Consider the following 26094-nt stretch of genomic DNA (forward strand, 5'->3'; position numbering starts at 1 on the left):
GAGAGCTCAAAGGAAAACTGAAAGAAAAATGGCAGAACAAGAAAGAATCTTCCGACAGTAACAATCTTGGGTCAAATGGATGCAAGCAGGTGATAGAAATGTATAAGTTTTCCATCAAAATGCCATCTTAGCATCAAAGATAACAAGGTAAGCCATCCCGTGATCGGAAAACATTAGAAGAGTGTTAGTAAATTAATTTATGTAACCAGAATCTACCCTGCTGATTACATAACCCAAGCATGCTTCTAATACCATTGCCATTTCAACCTTAAATTGCTAATTAGTTTAAAATCTAATATAATTGGCGTTGCATCCTCATCATCAACTTCAGCATTCACCGCATGCCTTAGTAGGAGATGGAGGAGGTAGCAGCCATCCAGCATCAGCATCCGTGCGAATGCTGTGGGTTTTATATCATTAAAATGCTGCAAATATTTGCTCCGAATGCATGCCACCAGTTCCTCCATCTTCATCAGGCACTTTCGAAGCAAAACTTCTATGGGACCATTATGCTTGGACATTAATTTATGCACGCAGACCCACTTGTAATATTGCATGTATTTCAGATGTCTTCTATATCTCAAATCATAGAAGAAGGGGCCGATGCAGACGGCTTTTGGCTAGTAAGCCTTTTTATCAGATGTCTTCTATTTTTCCTCTGCAGGTACTTGAATGCTATTGAACCCACTGCTTAATTCGTTCAATCTCCTCAGATGTTTTGTTTTCAAACTCATCTGTAGGCTTCTCACCAGAAATTAACGGATATGTGGACTGAGGCGCAGCCTGGAAGTAGGACATTTTCTTCTGATGTGCTTGGAATCTGCCACCAGCAAGAACATTTATTGTCACTCAAATCATAGATCAGATTGGGACAACCAAAAAAATATCATTGGGCACGTCATCTGCTCGATACATAACAATAGAAACCAGCAAAGCAGAAAGCCAAAGACAAACTCTTCACCAAAAAAAAAAAAAAAAAAATGGAAGAAACAAACTTCGAAGGTACAAATAAAAAATTAGAAGCAAAATGGAAAGAAAAAACAAGAAGCAGAGAATCTGCAGCAAAAACGTTATGAGATCAAATGGATGCTTCTAATAAAAGAAAACAAAAAAATGCAAGTGGTGGATAGAAATATAAAGTTTTTCATGCTAGTGCTGTATTTTATAGAAAACAAAAAGGCATCTTAACATCTAAGACGGCAAGGCAAGCGGTCTGATAACCGAAAAATATTAAAAGAGTGTTAGTAAATCAATCTATAGAATCAGAATCTAGCCTAGTGATTAGGTAAGCCAAGCATGTTTCTAATATCCTTATCCTTTCAACCTTAAATTCCTCATTAGTTCATACTCTAATATTCTTTTGCTTCTGCAGAAAAAAGAAATATTCTTTTCTAGCCTAATGGGATAAGCCTACCGCTCGCCCTTCTTTTTCTCTCGTATGTTGGATGGACTCCTGTTTATGTCATATTTTGACATTCAGGAATTACTGTACATGTGGCAATTCTAAAAAGGTAATATTAGATTTATCAAGTTTTATCAAAACCCATTCATCTGATTCAAAAAATAACTGAAGTCACATGGTAAGAAAAGAGATTAAGCACAGGTGTAACGTGCATATGAGAAAAAAATATAAGGGTGCAAACTTCGAATGCTCAAATAAAAGATTGGAAGCAAACTGGAAAAAAAAGGGAGCAATCTTCTGCAGCAATATTATCGGATCAAATGGATGCAAGAGAATGACGGAAATGCAAAGTCTTTTATGCAAGAACTCTACTTTATAGAAAGCAAAATGTCATCTTAACATCAAAGATAACAATGTAAGTAGTCTCATGATTGAAAAATGCTAGAATTAAGCAAGAGTGTTAGTAAACCATGCATTTTAAATCAATTTATATAACCACAATCTAGCCTAGTGGTTACATATATAGCCCAAGCTTTTTTCCAATATTCTTGCTTTTTCAACCTTGATTTGCTATATAATTAATCTATACTCTAATCTTCTTTGTCTAGCCATGTTACATGAGCAAGCTCCCCTTCTCTCCGAGTCAGAAATTTTCGTGTGATGTGCTCCACATCAGCCTCCAAAATACATTCTCATTCAAATCATAGATCAGATTGAGGAAAAAAGAAAAACCATCTTTGGCGCATCCAAAGCGGCGTCCTCTGCTCCATACATGGTACAAACCAACTAAGGAGAGACAAAGTAGCCTCGACAAACCATTCGGCTCATCCAATAAATAACAAAAGTCACGTGGTAAGAAAAGAGAGTAACCAGGAGATTTTTTTTTTAATTATTTTTTATTCATTTATTCCAAAAATATCTCGTTCAAAACTTATTTTTGGAAATACTATCCATATGAATCACCGTTTCAGGAGACAATTTTACATCATGCAGCCTCCACGTGGCACCACTAAAATCGCCTCCTGAAATGGTGACTTCAAAACAGAACCGGCAAGATTAGGATAATCGCCCTTTTATCTAGTGATTTCAGGTCTCCTTTACCAAAACTTCTGATCCCTCCTATCCCCTAGCCATCCACCCTCTTCCCTGTTCCAGCCCTGTCTCCCAGTCGTCCGACCGTTTCGCTGTTCCCAGCCCAATACCCCAGTTCAGGTGATTTTTTCTCCCGATCCCCCATCTATCCCATTGCCGTGCATGTCGACGTTGCTGGCCCCACCTTCTCTTCTTTTTTTTTTTTTTGCTTTTGATTGTTAAATCACTGTCTTCCCCACTAGTTCTCTAGCTTCCCCACATGCTTCTCGTGTTCCAATTTTCTCAATCGGCCATGGTATACTTTTTTTTTTTGACTTAGTAATTTCAAATTTCTATTTCAAATTATATACTTAGATTTGATTATTTTTGTATTATTATGACTAATTTGTGCTCTGCTTGTTTTGTTTTAATTACAGTATTAGGTTGATTATGTTAACTTGATTATTTAAAATAAATTCAAATAATCAAAAATAAAATAGATTATCTACAGTCAATTAAAATAATTTAATTAGAAATAAAATAGATTAATAAGATTAATTTGATTAATTTTAATAATTTGTGCCATAAATTTGATTAATTTATGTTAGTCATGATTGATTTGTGCAATGATTATCTTGTGTTAATCTAATAACCTAATTTGAATTATTTTTATTAATTTAAATAAAATTAGATTAATTAGTTTAATCTAAACAGAATTTGTGCTATGTTAGATTAGTTTGTGCAATGAATTTGATTAATTTTTATTAATTAGTTTTGTTCATTCTATGAAATTGTTGTATTATTTTGATTAATGTGAATTAATTTGATTAATTTGAATTAGGTTGGATTAGTTAGATTAATTAGATTTAAAATTGAATAAATAGATTAATTTGTTTAATTTGAATTAAATTTATTCTTTGTTAGATTGATTTGTGCTTTCATTTGGATTAATTATTGTTAATTAGTTTAATTAGTTTAATTATTATTATGTCAGATTAATTTTTATTTTATTTATTATAATTTTTGTTAATTAAAATAATTTGAATTAAATTTAAATTGAACTTGAATTAATTTGAAGTAAATTAGATTATATTAATTGGTTTACTTTGAATTAACTCATATGAATTAGATTAATTTGATTAAATTATGTTAATTTAGTGCTATGTAAAATTAATTTGTGCCATACATTTGATCAATTTGAATAATTTATGCTATGTTAATCGGATTAGTTTATTCTATAGATAGTAGAAATGGTAGAAATAGTGACAGCCTTGTGCTATATCAATGATTCTATAGTTAAAGGGCCGTATGGAATTGAGTATACTAGGCAACTATAAAAGACTATTAGATTGAAATATGGAATGAAATTTAAGGAGTTAGAGGATAAATTGTATAAAATTTTTCATATAGATAAAAGCAGAAATAGAATAATGGTAATATATAGATATCCCATTTTTGCATAGTCGACAATTCTGAAATATGAACCTATTCCGATTACTGATGATGAAAATATGGAGATTATATTTTCAACTGTAAGCTCACATTCTTATTTATCTGGAACAGAATTGTATATTGATGTGCAACCCATTGAGGACACCAGAACCCTAAATCAAACCAATTTGGCAAGCCCGAAAGTCCAATACATCATCATCCGTAAAGTACTTGCCCTGATCTAGGTATTGATAAACCGAACCCTGAACCGAATCGGTCTAGCGGGCCCGAAAGTCTGATACACCATCATTTGTAAAGCGCTTATCCTAATTTGGGCCCTGATAAATCGGACCCTGAACCGAACCGGTCTTGCGAGCCCGAAAGTCTCATACACATTCATATAAAACTTAAACTATTAGATGTTAAGTCTTAGCCTTAAACCCTTAATCGGACCAGTCTGTTGAGCTGCATCAACTAGAATAGTAAGGCAAAATATGATGTTCAAATCTCAATTTTAAGATAACATAGATTAACAATATATAATTTCATTAGAAAACAAACAAAATTACATTACAACAAAAAGAAATAAAGTAGATGATACATCATCAGGTGAGGCCTTAAATAGTGAAATAAGAAGCTGGAGATTAATCATCCACTGCATGGTCCTATGGAGTTGGAGGAAACTGATGATAAAATGCTATATGAATTGATCGAATCATGCAAACCATTCATCCATATGTGCAAATCCCTCTCTGACATCAGTCTCCAGTGCATCGAACCGAGCAGACAATGCATGCACATCATAAGACTACTGATCCAACTGCATATAATGATTGGACTAGGCTGTGTTGGCAAACTGACTTTCTTCTTCACTAGTAGATGTATGCTTCCAACCATCATCAGAAAAAATATAGCCCATATGCCTTAGAGATGACTTATTATAGGTGTCAGTGGGTCTGATCTCAACAACTTCTTCATCATCAGTGATAGGCACATCAAAGGTCTCGAAGATAGAAGTTAGAACAGCTTTATAAGGCAAACAAGTTTTGGGTCATTTAAGGCATTCAATCATATCTTTTATTATTATATATGGCAGATTAACTCTATCACTCGAAAGAATCTTTATTAGGAGATAAATATCCATGTGTGATGCATTATCTCGGTGACCTCCTCTAAGTAGAAAATTGAATGTTAATATATGATGAATTAATCTATTTTCTAGCGATAATAAATGTGCACTAGGTTTACTTGTTTGCCCTAAACTATCATCCTCAAAAATAGTTCTAATACAACTAAGATAACCTAATCTATTATGACTCCAACAAGTGATATTAAAATATCTATCACTATCAGATGGAATACTTAGAATTTGATTAAGAACATTGCAGTCAAACTCGATAATCTTTTCTTTCATAAAGGATAAAACAAAACAAGTTGATCTATCAAAGCTAAAATTACTATAAAAATATTTAACTAGCGTAGAGTATATTGGCTTGTTCAATGTGATCATAGAAAGTCAACCCATTCTTTCAAACAGAAATTCAATTCAAAAATTACTAAAAGAACTTAACTATTCTTTCTCCTATAGCTTTTTGTTGAGAAAAATTTGATTGATATTTTTCACTAGACTCAGAGTTTAGAAATAAATTCTCTTCATACCTATCTTGAGATTTTTGTTTCCCTTTTTCTACTCGAGCTCTTTTTCTTTTTGAAACATTCTCACCTTTTCTTAAAGCCATGAGATTGATTTAGGCTGGAATATAGGCATGAGAGGGAGAGAGGGTTCTCTGGAGACTTAGAGAGCAAGGGGGGTGGGGGGATTATTAGGGTTTTAGAGAGGAAGGAGGTGGGGGGATTATTAAGGTTTTAGAGAGGGTTTTAAAGAGCAAGGGAGGTGGGGGAGGGGGGATTATCAGAGTCTTTTTGGTTTCTTAGAGGGAAGGAGGGTTGGAGGGGTCTTAGAGAGGGTTATCAGAGTTTTAGGGGATTTTAGAGAGCAAGGGAGGTGGGAGGGAGATTATCAAGGTTTTTTTGAATGCTTGGAGGGAAGGGGACTTGAAGAGGATTTTAGAGAGGGTTATCAAGGTTTTAGAGAGGGTTTTAGAGAGCAAGGAAGTTGGGGGGGGGATTATCAGGGTTTTAGAGAGGGTTTTAGATAGCAAAGGAGGTGGGGAGGGGATTATCAGGATCTTTTTGGATGCTTGGAGGGAAGGGGTTTGGGAGGAGTTTAAAATCATGAAATCATCATTTCAAATGGTGATTTTATTAAAATCGCCAATTCAAGAAGCGATTTAATTGAAATTGCCACTTGGACTAGCGATTTCAGTGAAATCGCTATTTGAAATGGTGATTTCACTAAACACGCCACTTGGACTAGCGAGTTCAGTGAACTCACCATTTCAAACTGCAATTTTCAATGGGCCACATCATACACTTGCATGGCCATGAAATCACCACTTGAAATAATGATTTCACATGTGGATGGCAAATCCGAAAATAAGTTTTGGATGGTCGTGCTTTTGAAAATATTTAATTAAAAAATAATAAAAAAATCCATAACCAAGGGTGTAATGTGCATACAAAAAAAAAATATAAGGGTGCAAACTTCGAGAGATCAAATAAAAGATGGAAGCAAAATGGAAAAAAAATAAAGAAAAAGGAATCTTGGCAGCAACAATATCAGATCAAGTAATGATATCGGATCAAGTAGATCAAGTGGGTGATAGAAATAGAAAGCTTTTCATTCTAGAACCCTGCTTTATGGAGAATAGATTGCCATCTTAACATCAAAGATAGCAAGGCAAGCCGTCTCACGATCAAAAAAATGTTAGAAAAATAATAGTAAATCAATTTATGTAACCAGAATCCAGACTAGCGGTTACACAACCCAAACATGTTTTCAATGTACCCTTATTTTTTCAACCTTACATTGCTAATTAGTTTATACTCTAATATTCTCTTTTTGCCTAGTGGGATAAGCATACCATCCTAAAATCACAATCTAGCCTAGTGGTTAACCCAAGCTTTTTCTTCAGTATTCTAGCCTTTTGAACCTTAAATTTCTAATTAATTTATATCCTATTATTTTGGTCTAAACAAGTGACATAAGCATACCCATCCTACTCTTTTCTCTCTCCCTCTCTCCCTCTCTCTCTCTCTTAGTGGATGGGAATAAAGGGTCCTTCTGTTGTCATATTCTGACCCAAGGTCCAAGTCGAGTGTATGATAGATGGCTATACATTCTTAGAATCTAATCTCACAGGATATGCAAGATCTGCCTTTCTATCAATATATAGTCACATTAATCTAAGTCAATAGTAGTAGAAGTAAATTCACTAATAATAGAAAGATAAATTCTTCAAGACTAATAAGAAATAAAAGAAAGTTTCAAAATAATTTTTATTTAAACACATCTAAGTAAATAACACCTAAAACCTTATGCTCCTTACTAGTTGGTCCCAAGTCCCAAAAGATCTTCTAGATCTGAAATAAAAAAAAAGCAAAAAAGAGGGGGTGAGCTTTATGTGCTCAATAAATTATCAATATCTCTAAGGGATCAAGTATAATTAAATTCTTTTCCAAACATAGTCATTAACAATAATAATTATGTCATGCATAGTAGTAAAACATAAAATCCTCTCTCAGTATTCAATAACTATGGCTACGATCAGTCTCGTAATAAGATCTAGAAGAGACTAGCCCCGAATAAAGAATATTTGATCCATTGGCATATATCAATGATCTACCACATTAGTTAGGCTTAGAAGAAAACTAGCTTTGATTCACATGGCCATAATTAGCCCAACAATAGGATAAAGAGATTAGTTCTGAAAATAAATATGCAATGCATCAGCTTATGCCAGTGATCAGTTCCAACTGATTATGCCCAGAAGGACTAACTTTGCCAGCGATCAATCCCATTGGTTGCCCAGGTTATGATCTAACTAGAGAGTTTTTTTCATTTTCATCATAACTAAATAATCATTCTTATTTTCATAATAATATTAAATCAAGTTTTTTATATCTCATTTTCAAAAATAAGAGGATAATTTTTATTCAAAATTTATATAAGGATAAACATAAGTAATATTGTTTCCAATGGTTATGCAACATCTAAAAAAGAAATGACTATACAGATGGACTCCTATTTGAATCATATTTCGACATCCAAGCATGACTAGATAGAAGGCAATTCCAAAGAAGAATCAGAAAGACCCTATTTACACACTATCTTAATAGTTAAGTTGAGAATAAACACCAAATGGATCAAGTTTTATAAAAATAGAGCAAATAGGAGTCACATGACCTTTGCTATATTTGGCCAAATTTGGTTAAGCATGAAAACATTCACTATAAGAAAATGTTTTTTAGGGATGGCCATTTGCCATTGCCAATAACCCATTTTACCAACCACCAATAGCAACCAAAAGATAAGCCATTGGAAAAAAAGATATTAGCAATGGAATTTTTGGTTTTTAGTGACCGCTAATGAGTCACTAATAAGTAGTAATTTTATTTTTCTAATTAGACCATAAGATTATTAGCGATGGGATTATCATATTAGCGATGGTAAATTTCATCGCTAATAATTATTACTGATGGTATTATTAGCGACAGCTTTAGCCATCCCTAATCCTAATAACCCTAACTTTCCCTCCATCGATTTCTTACCCTCCCTACCCTTGTTTTCCCTCCATCAATTTCCCTTCCCCCCAACACTCATTTCCCCCCTGCCCTCATTTTCCCTCCATCGATTTTCCTTCCCCCCTACCCTCGTTTTCCCCCCTCCCCAGCCCCCGACCCTCTTGATTTTTGGGTTGACTTCTCTGCCGACGACCTCCCTTGCCCTCATTTTCCCCCACTCAGTGATCGAGACCCCCGACGCCCCTCCCCAACCCCCGACCCCCCTCCTCGGCCCTCTAGATTTCTAGGATGGGTCCCCCATTGGTGACCGCCCTCATTTTCCCCACCCCCTCCCTCATCCTCGTTCTCCCCCACTCGATGATCGAGACCCTCATTTTTTCGAACCCCCCTCTTCGGCCCTCCTAGTTTTTGGGTTGGTTCTCCCATCGATGACCGCCCTCATTTTCCCCCACCCCCTCCTCTGCCCTCATTTTTCCCCATTTGGCGATCGAGACCCCCGACCCCCCTCCCCAGCTCTCATTTTTTCCTCTCGATCTCTGGGTCGGCTCTCTCATCGGTGATCGACCGACCCCCCCCCCACACTCTCGTTCTCCCCCCACCCTCTCGTTCTCCCCATCGACAATCGAGACCCCCCCCCTCTAACAATCGAGACCCCCCTCTCCCCCTCTCTCGGTTCACTAGTGCCGCCTCCCCCTTCGCTGTCCCCACATAGCCGGAGTCCCCACACCGCTGTTCCCTTGCCAGATCCGCTGCTCTTTTTGTCAGATCTGTCGCCCTCTTACTAGATCCACCATCCCCATGTTGGATCGCCGTCCCCATCCCTGCACAACTGTTCCTATGCCATCGATGTCTTTTGGTGAGTATTAACAACGACGACGGTGGTCGAGCCATCTTAAAAGTTTTTTTATTTTAATATATTAATTATTTTTAATTATATAATTATTTAATTAATTAAATATTAATTTATTTAATTAATTAATTATTATTTAACTATGATTAGGGCTGCAGCTGAGTTTGGGCCAGTCTGATGGGCTTCGGATCAGTCCAAATTTGGATCAGACTTCAAACTAGGCTTGAAATAGTTCAGACCGATCTTGAGTCTAATTATAGGATCCATTTAAATTTTGAGCTAGGCTCGGATATATCTTTGGCCCGACCCAGGCCTAGCCCAAGAGTGGATCCGATACTACCGACCATATTCAATCTAAAATCAGTATTACTTTATTCATAAAGAGGCTATGATGACTGCCTATGTGAGATGTGCCTAAAGAGTCTAAAGAGAGATGGAGGTGATGCATTTTTGTTTTTGTTGTTATAGTTACAGGCAAGCTTGGATGGTCTATTACATCCAGGCAACTACTTGCAGCCACCTTATGATTAAAGGTATAGAGGAATTTGCAATGCTTTATTTTTTCAATGACAAATCTGAGCCTTTTTCTTTTCCTCTTTTCCTTGTTTACTTTAGCTCTTTGATTTAAGTACTATTTTTATGTTTTTATTTTATTTTTTAAAAAATTTCTACTCTTAGTTTGTAGCCTTCTTACTTTGCAACCACCTAATGGTTTGGGCCCTCCAAATGGGTTTGGATTGGGCTCGGGCCTAGGCCAGGGCTAGGTCTGAGCCTAATTTTTTCTAAAATCATCAGGCCTAATTCGAGCTAAAGCCTGAAAAAAAATTTAGATCGAGCTAGCTAGGGTAGGGATAGGGCCCGACCCAGTTCCAGCCCTAACTATGATGAAGATTTTGGATGATTGATTTTTAATTAATGATCCTTATTAGAACATATATTGCACCTTCTAGTCTCTTTTTGCTCTTGCTTTGCTTTGCTTTTTGTTCTTTTTTTTCCGACTTAGTTGTCTGTTTTTAAAAATTTTGTATTGCATAGAACTATAGATCTATCTTTTGATTAATGTACATATTCTACGGCATCCATATTTTATATATTTTTATATGAATGAGAAATTATGTACATTGACTAATTGACTGTCTAGTTTGAATATTTTAAAAATTATAATTAATTTTATAGATAATTACAGTAATCAAATGGTATATTGAGGATTTGAAAAAAATTTTGATCAATATTTTTCTTTAATTCTCCTCACATATCTTTAACCGTGTGGGGAGAACTAAGAAAAAATACTATCGAAATTTTTTTTGACCCCTATTGTGTATCATTTGATTATTGTAATTGATCTATAAAATTAATATAATTCTGAACAAAATAGGATCTTCTATATATATTAGTTGATGATAGGATGCATTTATTATATAAGCCATTTTAAATGATAAAATAATTAATAAATATTTTTTTTTATATTTATATATGCAGAATCCTTTGATAGTATATCATGGATCGTAGTTGGATAGACTATCGAATAGTCGATGGGATGATTTTTGCTAAATATAAGGAGGGTGTCAAGTACTTTTATGATTATGCTTTTGAAAATAAGGCACTCTTAGTTTAAGGATGGGCTCGTATCCTTGTAAGAGATATGTCAATAGAGAATTGCTTGATAGAAATATAATAATTGCCAATTTATATCAGAGTGGATTTATGCCAAACTATAAGTATTGGTACCTGTATGGAGAGACATGAGAGACAAATGCAAGATTAGAAGTCAGCAAAATAGAGATACAGATAGAATAATAAACATGGTTATGGATGCAGCTGATCTTAAATTTGACTGAGATGTGGCGAATGATCCAAAAAGTAGCAGTGGTGATTTCTATTGTATACTGAAAGATGTTGATGAACCACTTTGGCCAGAATGAGAAACACACACTGTATTATTAGCTATATCAGAGTTGTTGAACTTGAAGATCGAGTTTAATATGACAGTCAATTATTTTGATAAGATGGTAACAATATAAAGAAGATGCTACCAAAGGATGAGAAGCTTGTTGGAAGCTTTTTGTTGGAATTCAGGGTTTGAGGTGTGTATATGTATTTTAAAATTTTATTTTCTAAATACTACAGTGAAGAATAAAATTAAAATATTTTTAATCTAAATTATACATATATAAAAATATAAAACCAAAAGATCTATTTTATATGCTAAAATTGATATATGCTGAAATGCAGATTGTGATCAAATCACATACCTGTTTCACAATTTTTTTCTTCAAATCTGGATCTGAAATAGAAGAGGTTCTCTCTTATCTACAAAATATCTGATCTTTAAAAGTATCCACTCAGGATTAGCCTGGAACAGTCCTCTTCAATCTGAATTTTCTTTTCAAAATTCAACCTGCTGAATCTGAATGAAGCCTGGATTACGATCAACACTTGATCTTTTCTTTTGATCTTCTTCTTCTCCTCTTCTCTAGAGTTTTTTCTTACTATGTGCTGCTATCAGATGCTAAAAACTAGCAAGAGAGAGGTGCCCAATAGTCTTGGATGTGGAACACCTTGGGACGCGTGTCCCACAAGAAGGGACATGTAGGATGCCCGAGAGAGAAGAAAAAGGAAGAGGAAGAGAGGGCGTGGAGACCTTTTATGGACATAGGGGCTGCTGGTTTGGATGCTCTAGGGATCTTAGAGGAGATCCTTAAATAGGCACAAGGATTGAATCCTATTCAATTCAATAATACAAGTCCTACTTGCATTGGATTTTCTATTAACTTAAGTTATACAACTTACTTGAGGAGACCCTTTAGGTGCCAACCATTGGAGCCCTTGCACCCATAATTAGATATCCCAAAATACACCCAAGTGACACCTTATAGGAGATCTAAAGACCTCTAATCAATGGATATGCCCAAATTGATCAAATCAAGGTGACGCCTAAGAATAATTATGAAGAAAATTTATTAGGGACTTGCACCTCTAATTAATATGATCCATAACCTTAAACATCTAATAATTGGAGTCTAATGAATCTAATTCATTTAGATTATTAGAAGTAATTAAGTTTAAATTATCTTATCAAATAAAAAATCTAAATAGAAAGAGGAATTGGGTCCAATCATGTGCTAGCAAAGTCACCATGAATCCAATGAGTTTCTCTAAACCCAATTGACACTTCATAAGCTCAATTACTTATTCTAAGCCTAATCCCTTTGTTGTGTGACCCCATGGATTTAATTTATCTAGTAGTAAGATATACAATGATCTCTATCAATGTATCATTGAAACTCTTTTCAATAAATTGGAATAATTTCACTCTAATTCATCAAGGATTGTCGATCCAGAACAACCCTAGTGAGTTCTCACATTCTACCAGTGATATCTAGCAGTATGTAGTGACAACCCAGTAGAACTGAAATGAACCTCTAAGTATAGTTAATATGTGATTCAGTCCCTCTATCATGAGTCCGACTTGATGGTAGGTCATGGATAAATCATCAAATCTCAACATCAGTCATATGATAGATTCGATTAGCTCAAGTCCAGATATGATGTCTATGAAAACTCTTTTTCATCAATCATACTACTATGGTCACAGATTCTCAGACTTAGCCTCTTAAATCTCATAGGACTATTTCTCTCTATCAAGATCGATAGATCCTATCTTGATATGCACTCTATTCCTATAGTGGACCAACTGTCACCAACATCCACTACGAGGCTCATTGAGTCCATATTTATATGTCAATCAAATTTAGTAGTCTTATTGCGAGTAGCAGTACCATCCCAAGTCAAAAAATCAATCACATAACTACAACATCGAGACAATCACTGACGATAGAATAGAAATCTAAGTGATCTCTTGTATGGTCAGCTCAGTGTCAGTTTTCTTTAACAACCATCCGTACTTATCATCCTTTGTCTCTACACAGTAGACTAGAGATCCATCTATCCCGAAGGATGTGATTCGTGCATCAGTCTATCCAGATCGATCACCATCCTCATGATGATCCTATGATCAGGAGCATTTAAAATTAAATATATATCTCTAATTCTTAACACTTTGAGAATATGTATCGAAACTAATTTCATGAACGATTCAAAGACACATCAACTTGAAGAAAAAATAAAATTATCTTTTTATTGATCATATCAATATATTAAGTATAAAATTTACCCTAGATTTATTATAATATATTAACCATATTGACTTCTAGAACATACATTTAACAATCTCTCACTTAGACTAAAGTCAATTGGCCACAAATCTAAGTCCATCTTCTCAAGGTAGATTTTCATTTTTGGCTGGCTCAACTATTTAGTAAGTGGGTCTACCATATTGTCCACGGAGTCTACTCTTCGTATCTCGATATTTTTTTTTGAGGTAGTCGCGTATGCCACTGCTCTATATACTAAGACTTTTAGTGAGATATTGACTCCTCAGCAAGAGCTATGGTGCATTATCTTTGTAGTATGTGTCATGGCATCCAATGGCATGACATCCAATTCTATACTAACATTAGAACAAAATTCATCCTATACATTTACAGCATATTCAGTCTCCATTGATCGATTATTCAGAATCCTTTCAATATATCTAACAAGAATACACTTTCGAATCGTAGCTCAAATCTCTCCAAAGATCAAGAAAAATTCTTAGTCTTTCTTAAGTACTTAAGGATATTCTTCACAGCTATCTAATGCTCCTCGTCAGAATTTGACTGATACCTGCTTGTGACATTCACAACAAGGATAATATCAGATCGAGTATATAGCATGGTATGCATGAGGCTCTCTATCACGAGGTATAAGGAATCCTACTCATGCGTTGAATCTCCTAAATGTGGTTGGACACATCATCTTGAAAAGACTAATACCATGCCTAAGAGGTAAGAAATCTCTCTTGAAGTTTTCATGTTGAACCTCTTCAGCATTTCTTTATGTATAGCTTTTGTGATAAACAACATCCATTTAGATCTATCCTTATAGATTTTTATTCTGAGAATATAGGATGCTTCTCCTAAATCTTTCATGAAAAATTTTTGGACAACCATCTTTTAACTGTGGTCAGCATGGAATATCATTTTCAATAAGGAGAATGTCATCCACATACAATACGAGGAAGATAATCATGCTCCACGACCTTTTGTACACACAAGGTTCCTCTTCATTTTTATAAATCAAACGATTTAATCGCTTCATCAAAATGATGGTTCCAACTCTGAGAAGCTTGCTTCAATCCATAAATGGACCTTTGCAGCTTGCAGACTCTATGATCACAATCACCAGACGTAAAATCTATAGATTGCTCTATATAGATATCTTCTTAAGATATCTATTCAAAAGGTAGTTTTCACATCTATCTGTTAGATTTCATAATCACAGTAAGTCGCAACAGCAAGTAGAGTATGAATGAATTTCAGCATAACTACAGATGAGAAGATTTTCTGATAATCAATGCCCTCACACTGACTATAACCTTCAACCACAAGCCTAGCTTTATAGATCTCTACCTTATCATCGATATCTATTTTTTTTTATAGATCATTTACACCCAATAGGTACAATACCCTCAGGTGGATCCACTAAGGTCCATATTTGGTTCGAGTGCATGGAGTCAATTTCTAACTTCATTGTATCTAATCATTTCTCAAAATCAATGTCAGACATTATCCCGTCAAAGGTATTAGGATCATCACTATGACCCCTATCTCCCATAAGGAATATTTTTTTAACTTCTTCGTAAGCATATCCATGTACCTTTCAGGAGGACGGGAGACCCCCTGCTAGATTATAAGGTGGTAGAGGAATATCAACTACTGGCTCATGGACTATAGGTTCCTAAGAATCTATAGCTTTTGGCTCTTTAGAGATCTTCTCTTCAAGCTCAACTAATCTCCCACTGCCACCATCCTGGATAAACTATTTTTCTAAGAATATGGTGTTCCGACTCATAATCATATTGTGGTCTTATGAAAAGTAGAAATAGTATCCAATGGATTCCTTTGGATATCCTATAAAGTAAGCTATAATAGATCTATCCTTCAATTTTTCTGTCATTTGTCTCTTGACATAGGCCGAACATCCCTAAGTCTTAAGATAACCTAGACTTGGCTTCTTATCGAATCATATCTTATATGGTGTGGTAAGAATAGATTTTGAAAAAATCCTATTCAACAAGTGAATGGCAATTAATAAGGCATATCTCTAAAGATATAAAGGTAGATTAGTGAAGCTCATCATGAACCTAACCATATCCAATAGGATCCTGTTCCTCCTTTCGAATACCCCATTGAGCTGAGGTATTCTAGGAGAGGTCCATTGAGAGACTATACCATTGCCTTAAGATATCTCAAAATTTTTTGACTAAGATATTCACCTCCTCGATTAGATCGAAGAACCTTAACGGACTTGTCTATCTGCTTTTCTACTTCATGCCTAAATTTTTTGAACTTTTCAAAGGCTTTAGACTTATGTTTCATCAGATATACATACCCATATCTAGATACATCATCGATAAAGATAATGAAGTAGGCATAACTACCTCTGGCCTACACATCAAATGGCCCACACACATCGGTGTGTACTAGGGCAAGTAACTCTATGGCCCTTTCTCCATGTCCTACAGAGGGTAACTTGGCTATCTTTTCTCGAAGGCAAGATTCACAAGCTAGCTATGATTCTGAGTGAAGAGAGCCAATGATCCCATCTTTTTTTTAGTTTGTTTATCCTGTCCTCTCCAATATGGTCTAGTTTATGGTGCACAAGTACTTTTGGTTAATTTCATCTCTAAGTCTTTTTTGGCCTATGACACTCACTTTTTGTTCATTTAGATTCACATTCACATCAACATACAAGTAATAAAGACTGTTAATTAAAAGATCTTGTGTAATTAATTTATTTCATAAATAAATTGAATAAAAATTTATATTGAAACTAATTTCAAAACCTTCCTGTGCTAGCATAGATACGAAAATTAAATTCTGACTAGCTACAGGAACATAATTACAGTCTTTCAAATCTAATCTAAATCTAGATGGTAATCGAAGAAGATAAGTGCCAACAGCCTTTACAGCAACCTTTGCTCTATTGCTGAATCGAAGGATCATATCACCTTCCCTCAATCTTTTACTTTTTATTAGACTCTGCATTGAGGTACATATATGAGTACTCAACCAGAGTTTAATATCCAACTAGAAGTAGAAGAAATCATAAGGTTAGATTCAATTACGAGCATATCTTCAAAAGACTTATCATCTTTTTTGATCTTTAGGCTCTCTAGTTAGACAGGACAGTTTCTCCTCCAGTGGCCTTCAGCATGAAATAAAAATACTTTTTTTTTTTGCTTCAGTTGCTTTTGGACCATCCTTCTTTGGCTTGCTCTCTTTCTTCTACTTCTTTGTGGATTTAACATTCTTCCTTCTAGCAGACTTTCTCTTGAAAAAAAAAATATGCTCCACAGTGAGAACAGTACCCCTTAACTCTTCAAGGTACCCTCTGCAATGACCAACATATTAACGAGTTCAGGAATAGTGCAGTCAAGTTTGTTCATATGAAAATTTATAATGAATTGACTATATGAACTAGTAACGAATTGAAAGATCAAATCCATCTGTAATTCTTTTTGCATATCTAGCCTGAGCTTCCCAAGCTCTACAATATCTTTGATCACTTTCATACAGTGCTCATAGACAGACTGTCCCTTATGCATCTTCAGATTGAAGAGTCTCTTGAATACTTCGAAGTATGCAGTATGGCTCTGCTCATTATATAACTCTTGTAAGTGAGTGACATAGCTCGGGTAGTGGGTATATGCTTGTGTTGGCTTTACAACTCATTTGACATGGATGCCAGCACACAGTACTTAATCCAACTATCTTCATCTGTCCACTTCTCAAAAGTAGCTCTCTGCTCAACAGCAAGATAGTTTGGTAGCACTACAGATTTTTGGTCGAGAACATGGCTTAACTTTTCTGAGATCAGGATAATCTTGAGATTTTTGAGCTACTTTTTGTAATTAGTATCCATCAAACGATTGGTTTCAAAGATGCAAGATAAAGAGTTTGAGGCTGACATCATGGTTTAACTGCGAGAGTAGAGATTCAAGTTAAATATTTATACTTAATTTTTATATTTGCTTCTAGGGACTTTAAGATGCAAATAATGACTCTCACTAATTTTTCGGATCCCTTCACTCTTCGAGAAGAAAAAAAAATCCTAACGTGATAAAAGATTTTTAGTGGATGCTGCGGTCCCACCGATGCCACGCACCTCACCTAACAGTTATTGGTAATATACACACAGATGCGTAGGCAACTCTTTGTCCAGATGCTTCTCTAAGTATGTTGCAACCACTTGGTCTCTAAGTCATGTGGGCTCACCTAACAGTTATTGCCCACACTCTTTAGGTAAGTCCGACCCACCATTCACAAGTAGATGCAAGGCTGTCATTGGGTCCCTCACCTAACAATTATTAGGTCCAACCTCATTTTTATCTTGGAGCAACTCTTTGCTAATAGTGTGGTTGTATATTTTCGATGCAATTAAACCACTACGCCCCTTCGAGAACAATCAATGCCAGTAGCATGCTCGCACATCTACAATGATGGAAGATCTATAGACTTAATATTTGTAGAGAGGTTTGAGTTTAGGTCTCATCTAATCAGTCATCATATAATCGATCTAATTGGCATAGGCTAAACTAAACCACTAAGCAACCTAATTTAAGATCCAATCTTTCAAATTGGCTAGATAAGTGGAGATCGGTGGGGGTCCCCCTATTGCCTTCTTTAGATACCAATTAAATTAGCCATATCAGCTAATGAAATCAATTACTACATCTCATTAACTTATCTTAGACACCAATAGGTCAATTGATCAGAATTGCTTAGCTCAAGTGAATCAGGCTCAAATCAATGAGCCAAATTAGGTCCTTAGGTTAATCAATTCTACATATGGGATTCAATCGATTTGATCAACAATAATTGTATGATCATAAACTTAATTGATCTGATCTTAATCAACAGTTAACTTGATTTGATCAATTACTTAATCAAATTAGATCCATATGACTCAAATCAAAAATCTTAAATACAATCCAATTACATGACCTAATTTTTAATTTTTCTATGACCAAAACTCTCATGTACAAATACAAATTTTAGATCTAAATTCTTTGCATGAAAATAAGTTTTAAAATATAAAAATAATTTTTAGATTTTAATATACAAATATATATCACATATATGCATATAAAATCAAATCTAAATAAAATTTCAAATCTAAGCATAATATCATATATCACATATACTAATCACAGATCATATGAAAAGTAATTTTATGATCTAAATATACAATCATATATCACATATATAAATTAAAATTCATATTATATAAATTTTAAGTTTATGCATGTATCTACGTATCATATAAATATGAACTAGAACTCTTTCTAGATCAAAATTCAGATCTATGCATGTAAAAATATATCAACTATATGTTCTATAATCAAATCTAAAATCTAATTTTAGATTCAAGGATCCATCTATACATCTCATGTATCAAGGAAAAATCAAGTTTTGAAACTCTTTGAAAATAAATATGTCAAAATTCAGCATATGAAAATCCATGGCTCTGATATCACTGTTGGAATTTGGGATTTGAAGTATGCATATTTATTTCAAAATATTATTTTCTAAATACCACAGTGGAGAAAAAGATTAAAATACTTTTAATCAGAATTATGCATGCATGAAAATATGAAACCTCAAGGATCTATTTTATATGCTGAAATTGATATATGCTGAAATTTAGATTGTGATCAAATCACATACCTGTTTCACAATCTTTTTTTTTCAAATCTAGATCTAAAAGAGAAGAGATTCTTTCTTAGCTGCATAAGTATTCAATCTCTACGAGTATCCACTTGAGATCAACCTGGAACAGTCTTCTTTAATTTGAATTTTTTTCTCCAAAATTCAGCCTGCTGAATCTAAAGGAAGCCTTGGATCGTGATCAATACTTAATTTCTTTCTTTAATCTTCTTTTTATCCTCTTCTCTAGAATTTTTTTTTGCTATGTCCTGCTACCAGATGCTAGAAACTAGCAAGAGAGAGGTGCCCAACAGTCTTGGGTGTGGAACACCTTGGGACGCACGTCCCAAAAGAAGGGGCATGTAGGACACCCAAGAGAGAAGAAAAAGGAAGAGAAAGAGAGGGCATGGAGACCTTCTATGGACATGGAGGCTGCTAGTTTGGATGCTCTAGGGACCTTAGGGGAGGTCCCTTTAAATAGGCACAAGGATTGAATCCTATTCAATCCAATAATACAAATCCTACTTGCATTGGATTTTTTATTAACTTAAGTAATACAACTTACTTTAGGAGACCCTTTAGATGCCAACTATTGGAGCCCTTGTATCTATAATTAGACACTCCAAAATACAGTCAAGTAATGCCCCATAGGAGATCTAAAGGCCCTCTAATCAATAGACATGTCCAAATTGATCAAATCAAGGTGGCACCCAAGAATAACTATCAAGAAAATTAATTAGAGACTTGCACCCCTAATTAATATAATCTATAACCTTAGACATTCAATAATTGAAGTCTAATAAATTTAATTCATTTAGATTATTAGTAGATAATTAAGTTTGAATTATCTTATCAAATAAAAAATTCAAATAGAAAGAAGAATTGGGTCCAACCATGTGTTAGCAAGGTTACCATGAATCCAATGAATTTTTCTAAACTCAATTGATACTTTATTAGCTCAATTACTTATTCTAGGCCTAATCTCTATATTGTGTGACCCCATAAGTTCAATTCTATTTGGTAGTGAGATATACAATGATCTCTATCAATGTATCATTGAAACTCTTCTCAATAGGTTAGAATAATTTCACTCTAACTCATCAAAGATTATCGATCCAGAACAATCCTCATGAGCTCTCACAATCTACCAGTGACATCTAGCAGTACGTAGTGGTAATCCAGTAGAACTGAAATAAATCTCTAGGTATAATTAACGTATGATTCAGTCCTTCTATTGTGAGCCCCAACTTGATGGTGGATCATGGATAAATCATCAAACCTCAACATTAGTCATATGATAGATTCGATTAGCTCAAGTCTAGATATGATGTCTATAAAAATTTTTTTCATCAATCATACTACTGTGACCATAGACTCTCGGACTTAACCTCTCAAATTTTATAGGACTACTCATCTCTATCAAGATCGATAGATCCTATCTTGATGTGCACCCTACTGCTATAGTGGACCAACTGTCGCCCACATCTACTACAATGGCTCATTAAGATCTATGTTTATGTATCAATCAAACTTCAGTAGTCTCACTGTAAGTAGCAGTACCATCTTAAGTCAAAAGATCAGTCACATAACTACAGCATCAAAACAATCACTGACGATCGAGTAAAAATTTAAGTGATCTCTTGTATGGTCAAATTCAGTACCAGTTATTCTCAAACAACTATCCACACTCGTTGTCCTATATCTCTACACAGTAGACTAGAGACCTATCTATCTCGAAGAAAGTGATTCATGCATCAGTCTATCCGAATCGATCAGTGTTCTCATGATGATCTTATGATCAAGAGCATTTAGAAATTAAATATATGTTTCTAATTCTCAACATCTTGAGAATATATATCAAAACTAATTCTATAAATGATTCAAGAACACATCAATTTGAACAAAAAATAAAATTATCCTTTTTATTGATCATATCAATATATTAAGTACAAAATTATATCTTAGATTTATTACAATATGTCAGTTATATTGACTTCTAGGATATATATCTAATACTTCTATGCTTCAAAAAAAATGATGAAAAAGTTGGGTATGAGATATAAGAAGATAGATACATACTATAATGATTACATACTTTTTTACAAGGAGGATCAACTAAAGAGCTCATGTGATGTGTGTAGTGAAAATCGATTTAAACTGAGGCAAAATGAAAGAAATTAGAAGGACATACCATATAAGGTTCTTCGATACCTTCCCTTCACTCTTAGGCTTTGAAGGCTCTACTTGTCAAAAAATACTACCAAACATATGAGATGGCACAAAGAAGAAATTCATAAGCACATTGATATGATAAGTCATTTATTACACAGTGAGATATGAAAGAAATTTGATGCTTGCCATCCTTTATTTACTCAGAAATCATGCAATGTCTGACTAGATTTATCTATGGATAGATTTACATCGTTCAATCATGCAGCAGTCCCTTATTCATGTTGGTTAGTCTTTATTACTCCATACAATTTAACATTTAGGATGTATATAAAAGAACATAACATCTTTCTTACATTAGTCATTTCTGAACTACAACACTTTGGTAGAAGCATTGATGTATATCTAAGGCCTCTTATTGATGAGCTGAAGTTCTTATGGTATGATGGCATACGTACATTTGATGTATTGAAGAAGCAAAATTTTATAATGAAGGTTGTATTGATATGGACAATTAGCGATTTTTCTATTTATGGGATGCTATCGAGACGGAGCACTTATAAGAAACTAGTATGTCCCAATTGCATGGAGAATACAAAATCATTTCAATTTAAGTATGGTCATAAGCCATACTAATTTGATTATCATTGTCAATTTCTCCACGAGCATCATCTTTTTCGAAAATAGCAAGATAGTTTTAGAAGGAATAAATTAGAAGACCATGCACCCATACATCTCAGTGGTATGAAAGTATTTTAGAGGGTATCCCAAATAGACAAAGTCCAGTTTGGCATACTATTTAACAAGCAAAAATCTCAAGGGTTTAGTAGGACTCATAATTGGGTGAAGCGCAATATTTTTTCAGAATTGCCATACTGGTCCACCAATTTGATCCGTCATAACCTTGACATCATGCACATTAAGAAGAATGTATTCGATAATATTTTTTACACTGTTATGGGTGTCAAGGACAAAATGAAGGACAACTTCAAAGCTCAAGCAGATATAAAGAACATATGCAAGAATCCTTTATTAGAGTTGGTTGAGGCATTATCTGAAAAATTTTTGAAGTCGAAAGCATCTTACATCTTAACGAGGGAGTAGTTGAAGGATGTATGTAAATGGTGTAAAAATCTTAAATTTTTAGATGATTATATGAGTAATCTAGCAGTACTTCAATGTCAAAGATTGTAAATTCTATGGGCTAAAGAGCCATGACTATCATGCCTTCATGCAATGATTATTTTCATTAGCTTGGGTGATCTCTTTCCCAACCCTATATAATGTTTTTTGATCAAGCTTAGCTTTTTTTTCAAAAATATTTATACTATCAAACTATCTGTCAATCACATCTTCAGTCTTGAGGCTAGCAGTGTAGAGACTAATGCATATTAGAGAGATATTTTCTTGTAGTTCTTTTTACTCCATGGAGCACCTCGTGATTCATTTGGCATATGAAGCTGGGTTTGGGAGACCAATGCAGTACAAATGGATGTATCCATTTAAAAGATATATGCATAGTCTCAAGAAGAAAGTAAAAAATAAGATCAAAGTCGAAGGTTCTATTATAGAGGCTACATAATTGAAGAAATTCTAATTTTAGCCGATACTACTTTAATCCCAGTATACAAACAAAGCTAACTCAAGTGGATCAAAATGATGATGGTGGTGAGGGATCAGAGATGGAAATCTCAATATTTGCCTATCTTATTCATGAATTTGGAAACAAAGTTCGTCAGATATTAACTGATAGAGAGCTCCGACATGTAGAGGCACATGTTTTGCTGAACTACATAAAGGTTGATCCATATGTTGAGTAAGTATCCATCACAACCTCAACTTTTTAATCACTTATCATCCTGTACTTATCCAATGCATGTATAGGCAATATAATGAGATGCTGAGATGGGGCAACTCGATGATAAGCGAGGAAAAATTTTCACTTAGCGCTCATAGAATTTTGTAAATTATTTCCATCAATTGGTAAGCTTCTATTGTCATTTTATTTATTTTAATTTTCCTCAACTTATTCTTTTTATAATATGTAGGTCATGCAAGGGGGTGAATTCATACCTAAGAAGCTAAGACCATTAGGTTACAAGCCAACAACGTATGTGATATATTATAGTGGCTGTAACGTAAATGGTTTCAAATTTCACATACAACAATATGGATACCATAAGAGTAAAATAAACAATGATGTTCGTATAAAAGACGGCTGGTGGGTAGAGGTGGAGAGTGACTACTAAAGAATCCTCGAAAAAGTGATCAAGCTGACCTACACTGGAGGTAATAGTATTATTCTATTTAAGTGCCGATGCATGATTTGATACTGATAATTGTATGAAGGTTGATCCATGGTACAAACTTATTGAAATCAAACATGGATCAAAAGCATATGTCAATGACCCCCTTGTGCTAGCTCAATAAGCTATTCAAGTGTATTATACTTTTTTTCTATCAAGAGAAAGAGAAAGAAAAGATTGATGGGCTGTATGTAAGGTTAAGTCTTGAGCCGTTCATTACAAGCTCAAAGAAAAAGAAGAAGAGCCTCATATACCAGAATGCTTTCAAGAGGATGAAACATCTGGCATTCATCAGTCTTTCATAGATGCAAAGTTAGATGCTCCAGATTATTTTCTAAGTGATGGCCAATATGAGGAGGTAGATTATTCTGAATTTATTTTAAAGGGTAAATCTTATCCAAGAAGGGGAAGAAGATGAAGAAGTGGAAGAAGAGGAGGAAGAGCAGGAATTGAAAGAAGAATCTAAAGGGTACTGCACATCTGAAGAGGAAGATGAGTAGTCAACCCTAAAAAGAAAGGAGTTGACCCCATGGACAAAGGACCTTTTGGCATCATTTTATTTATTGCATTGCCTTGAATCATTTTAAATACTTATCTTACATTATTTTAAATCTTGCATTGCCACCTATAATTATATAATTAATCTATAAATCTTTTATTTTTATTTTTAAAAATTATAGATTATGTCTTTCAGAGGTCGAAACTGTCACAGTCGAGGAGAGAGCTCTCATACAGCTAGCTCGCATGGTTCTACACTACACATACCATATGATAAATACTAATACTTTAGATATTCTCTTTTATATTATTTTATCCTTTATTATCTAATATAATATTCTTTATGATGTCTTGATACTCTCAGATTCGAACGATGTGGGATCGCTAGTGATCCCATAGTCATGCGGATCAGTGCCCAACTCTCAGAGTCAACGGCATGGTAGAAGATCTACTACCTAGCTCATGGCACCTTTAACTCGACTTGAGGATAGACAGCCCGTCCATATTCAGAACTGCTCATAAGTATTATATTTTCACTGAATATGTTTAAAATTTAGTCATTTAGAGTCTAACATTTATTAATCAAAATAAATTTTATAGCACATTTAGAGAGTCTGGGGTGCCTCGTATGGTTATCAGGATCATCCAATAATTGATGTCAGGGATGGTGAACGAGCTTTCCAATTAGCCATCGGGGGCTCATGATGCAGTCTGAGAGATATTCCTGGTAAGTCAAAAATATTTAATTTTTAAATTCACAGTAGGTTTGTATTCTATTATTTAATACATGCTTGTTTCTACTTATTAGAGTATTATCGATTCAAGATTCCTTAAGATGAGGAGGCTGACCATCGAACGTTCAAGGAGGTAGCCACACGTAGGCTTCTAGATGGGTTGCATAACTTTAGACAGTCTGCTATAGAGCACTCTAGTTCCAATCACCATTAGACTGAAAGTCTTACATAGATCACTAGATGTAAGTAAATATATGGAAGGCTCTCTATGACTAGTGGAGTACTAAGAAATACTTTTGTAGGCGATAAAGGGCATGACAGAATCAGATCGTCCAACAAGATCCGATTAAGCACACCAACGACTCCATTGGCATAGATATTGTGATTGATAGATTGATAAAAATTTATATTTAAATTAATTTTATATTAAATTGATCATATATATATTTTAATTAATTTTATTTTATTTGTCATGTAGTTATTAAACTTGTTCTCAATCAAATGATATGCTATCACTAGGATAATAGTGATATCAAGTGTAGGTCATTATGTGCCACATGTATTGGTTGTCCTCATAATCAAATGATGTAGAGATACTAGTATGGCATGCAAATGAGATGTAGGAGTACATCTCATTAAACATGACCAAATGTGAAGCACTCTGGTGTCAAGAGTAGCTCACGAAGGATATGGGTATAAGTGTCCCTCCGATCTGAGATTACCATGGTGACTTACAAGCAACTCACAGTACTTTGATACCGGACTAACTAAATTTTTAATTTAGTAATGAAAAATTTTTGGATACAATCAAGTACTTGTCAAGTTGGTGCATGAGTCAAGATGGGATTGACCCCTCCAAATTAATAAGAGTTAATGTATCAATGTATTTCAATTTAACAAAACTTGAACCCAGATAATCCATGTGATGGATTTGAAAGATTGAAATATAATATGGATGACTTATTTGAGTTTGACAGTTAAACTTTAGGTCTCCTTGAGCATTAAGGTTAAAGAAATGAATTATATGGTAATTATACGCCAGTAGGTTCTTGAATGTTGCTTCGTCATTATTCGACCTATTCAGACGTCGGATCCCATTACTAGATGGTTACATCAATTAGTTCAAAAATTTATTTCTATACTACCAACTTAGGTTCGAATCTATGGAGTCACACTCAAA

This window comes from Elaeis guineensis, chromosome 3 (assembly GCF_000442705.2).
Source record: "Elaeis guineensis isolate ETL-2024a chromosome 3, EG11, whole genome shotgun sequence".
Taxonomy (NCBI): Eukaryota; Viridiplantae; Streptophyta; class Magnoliopsida; order Arecales; family Arecaceae; genus Elaeis; species Elaeis guineensis.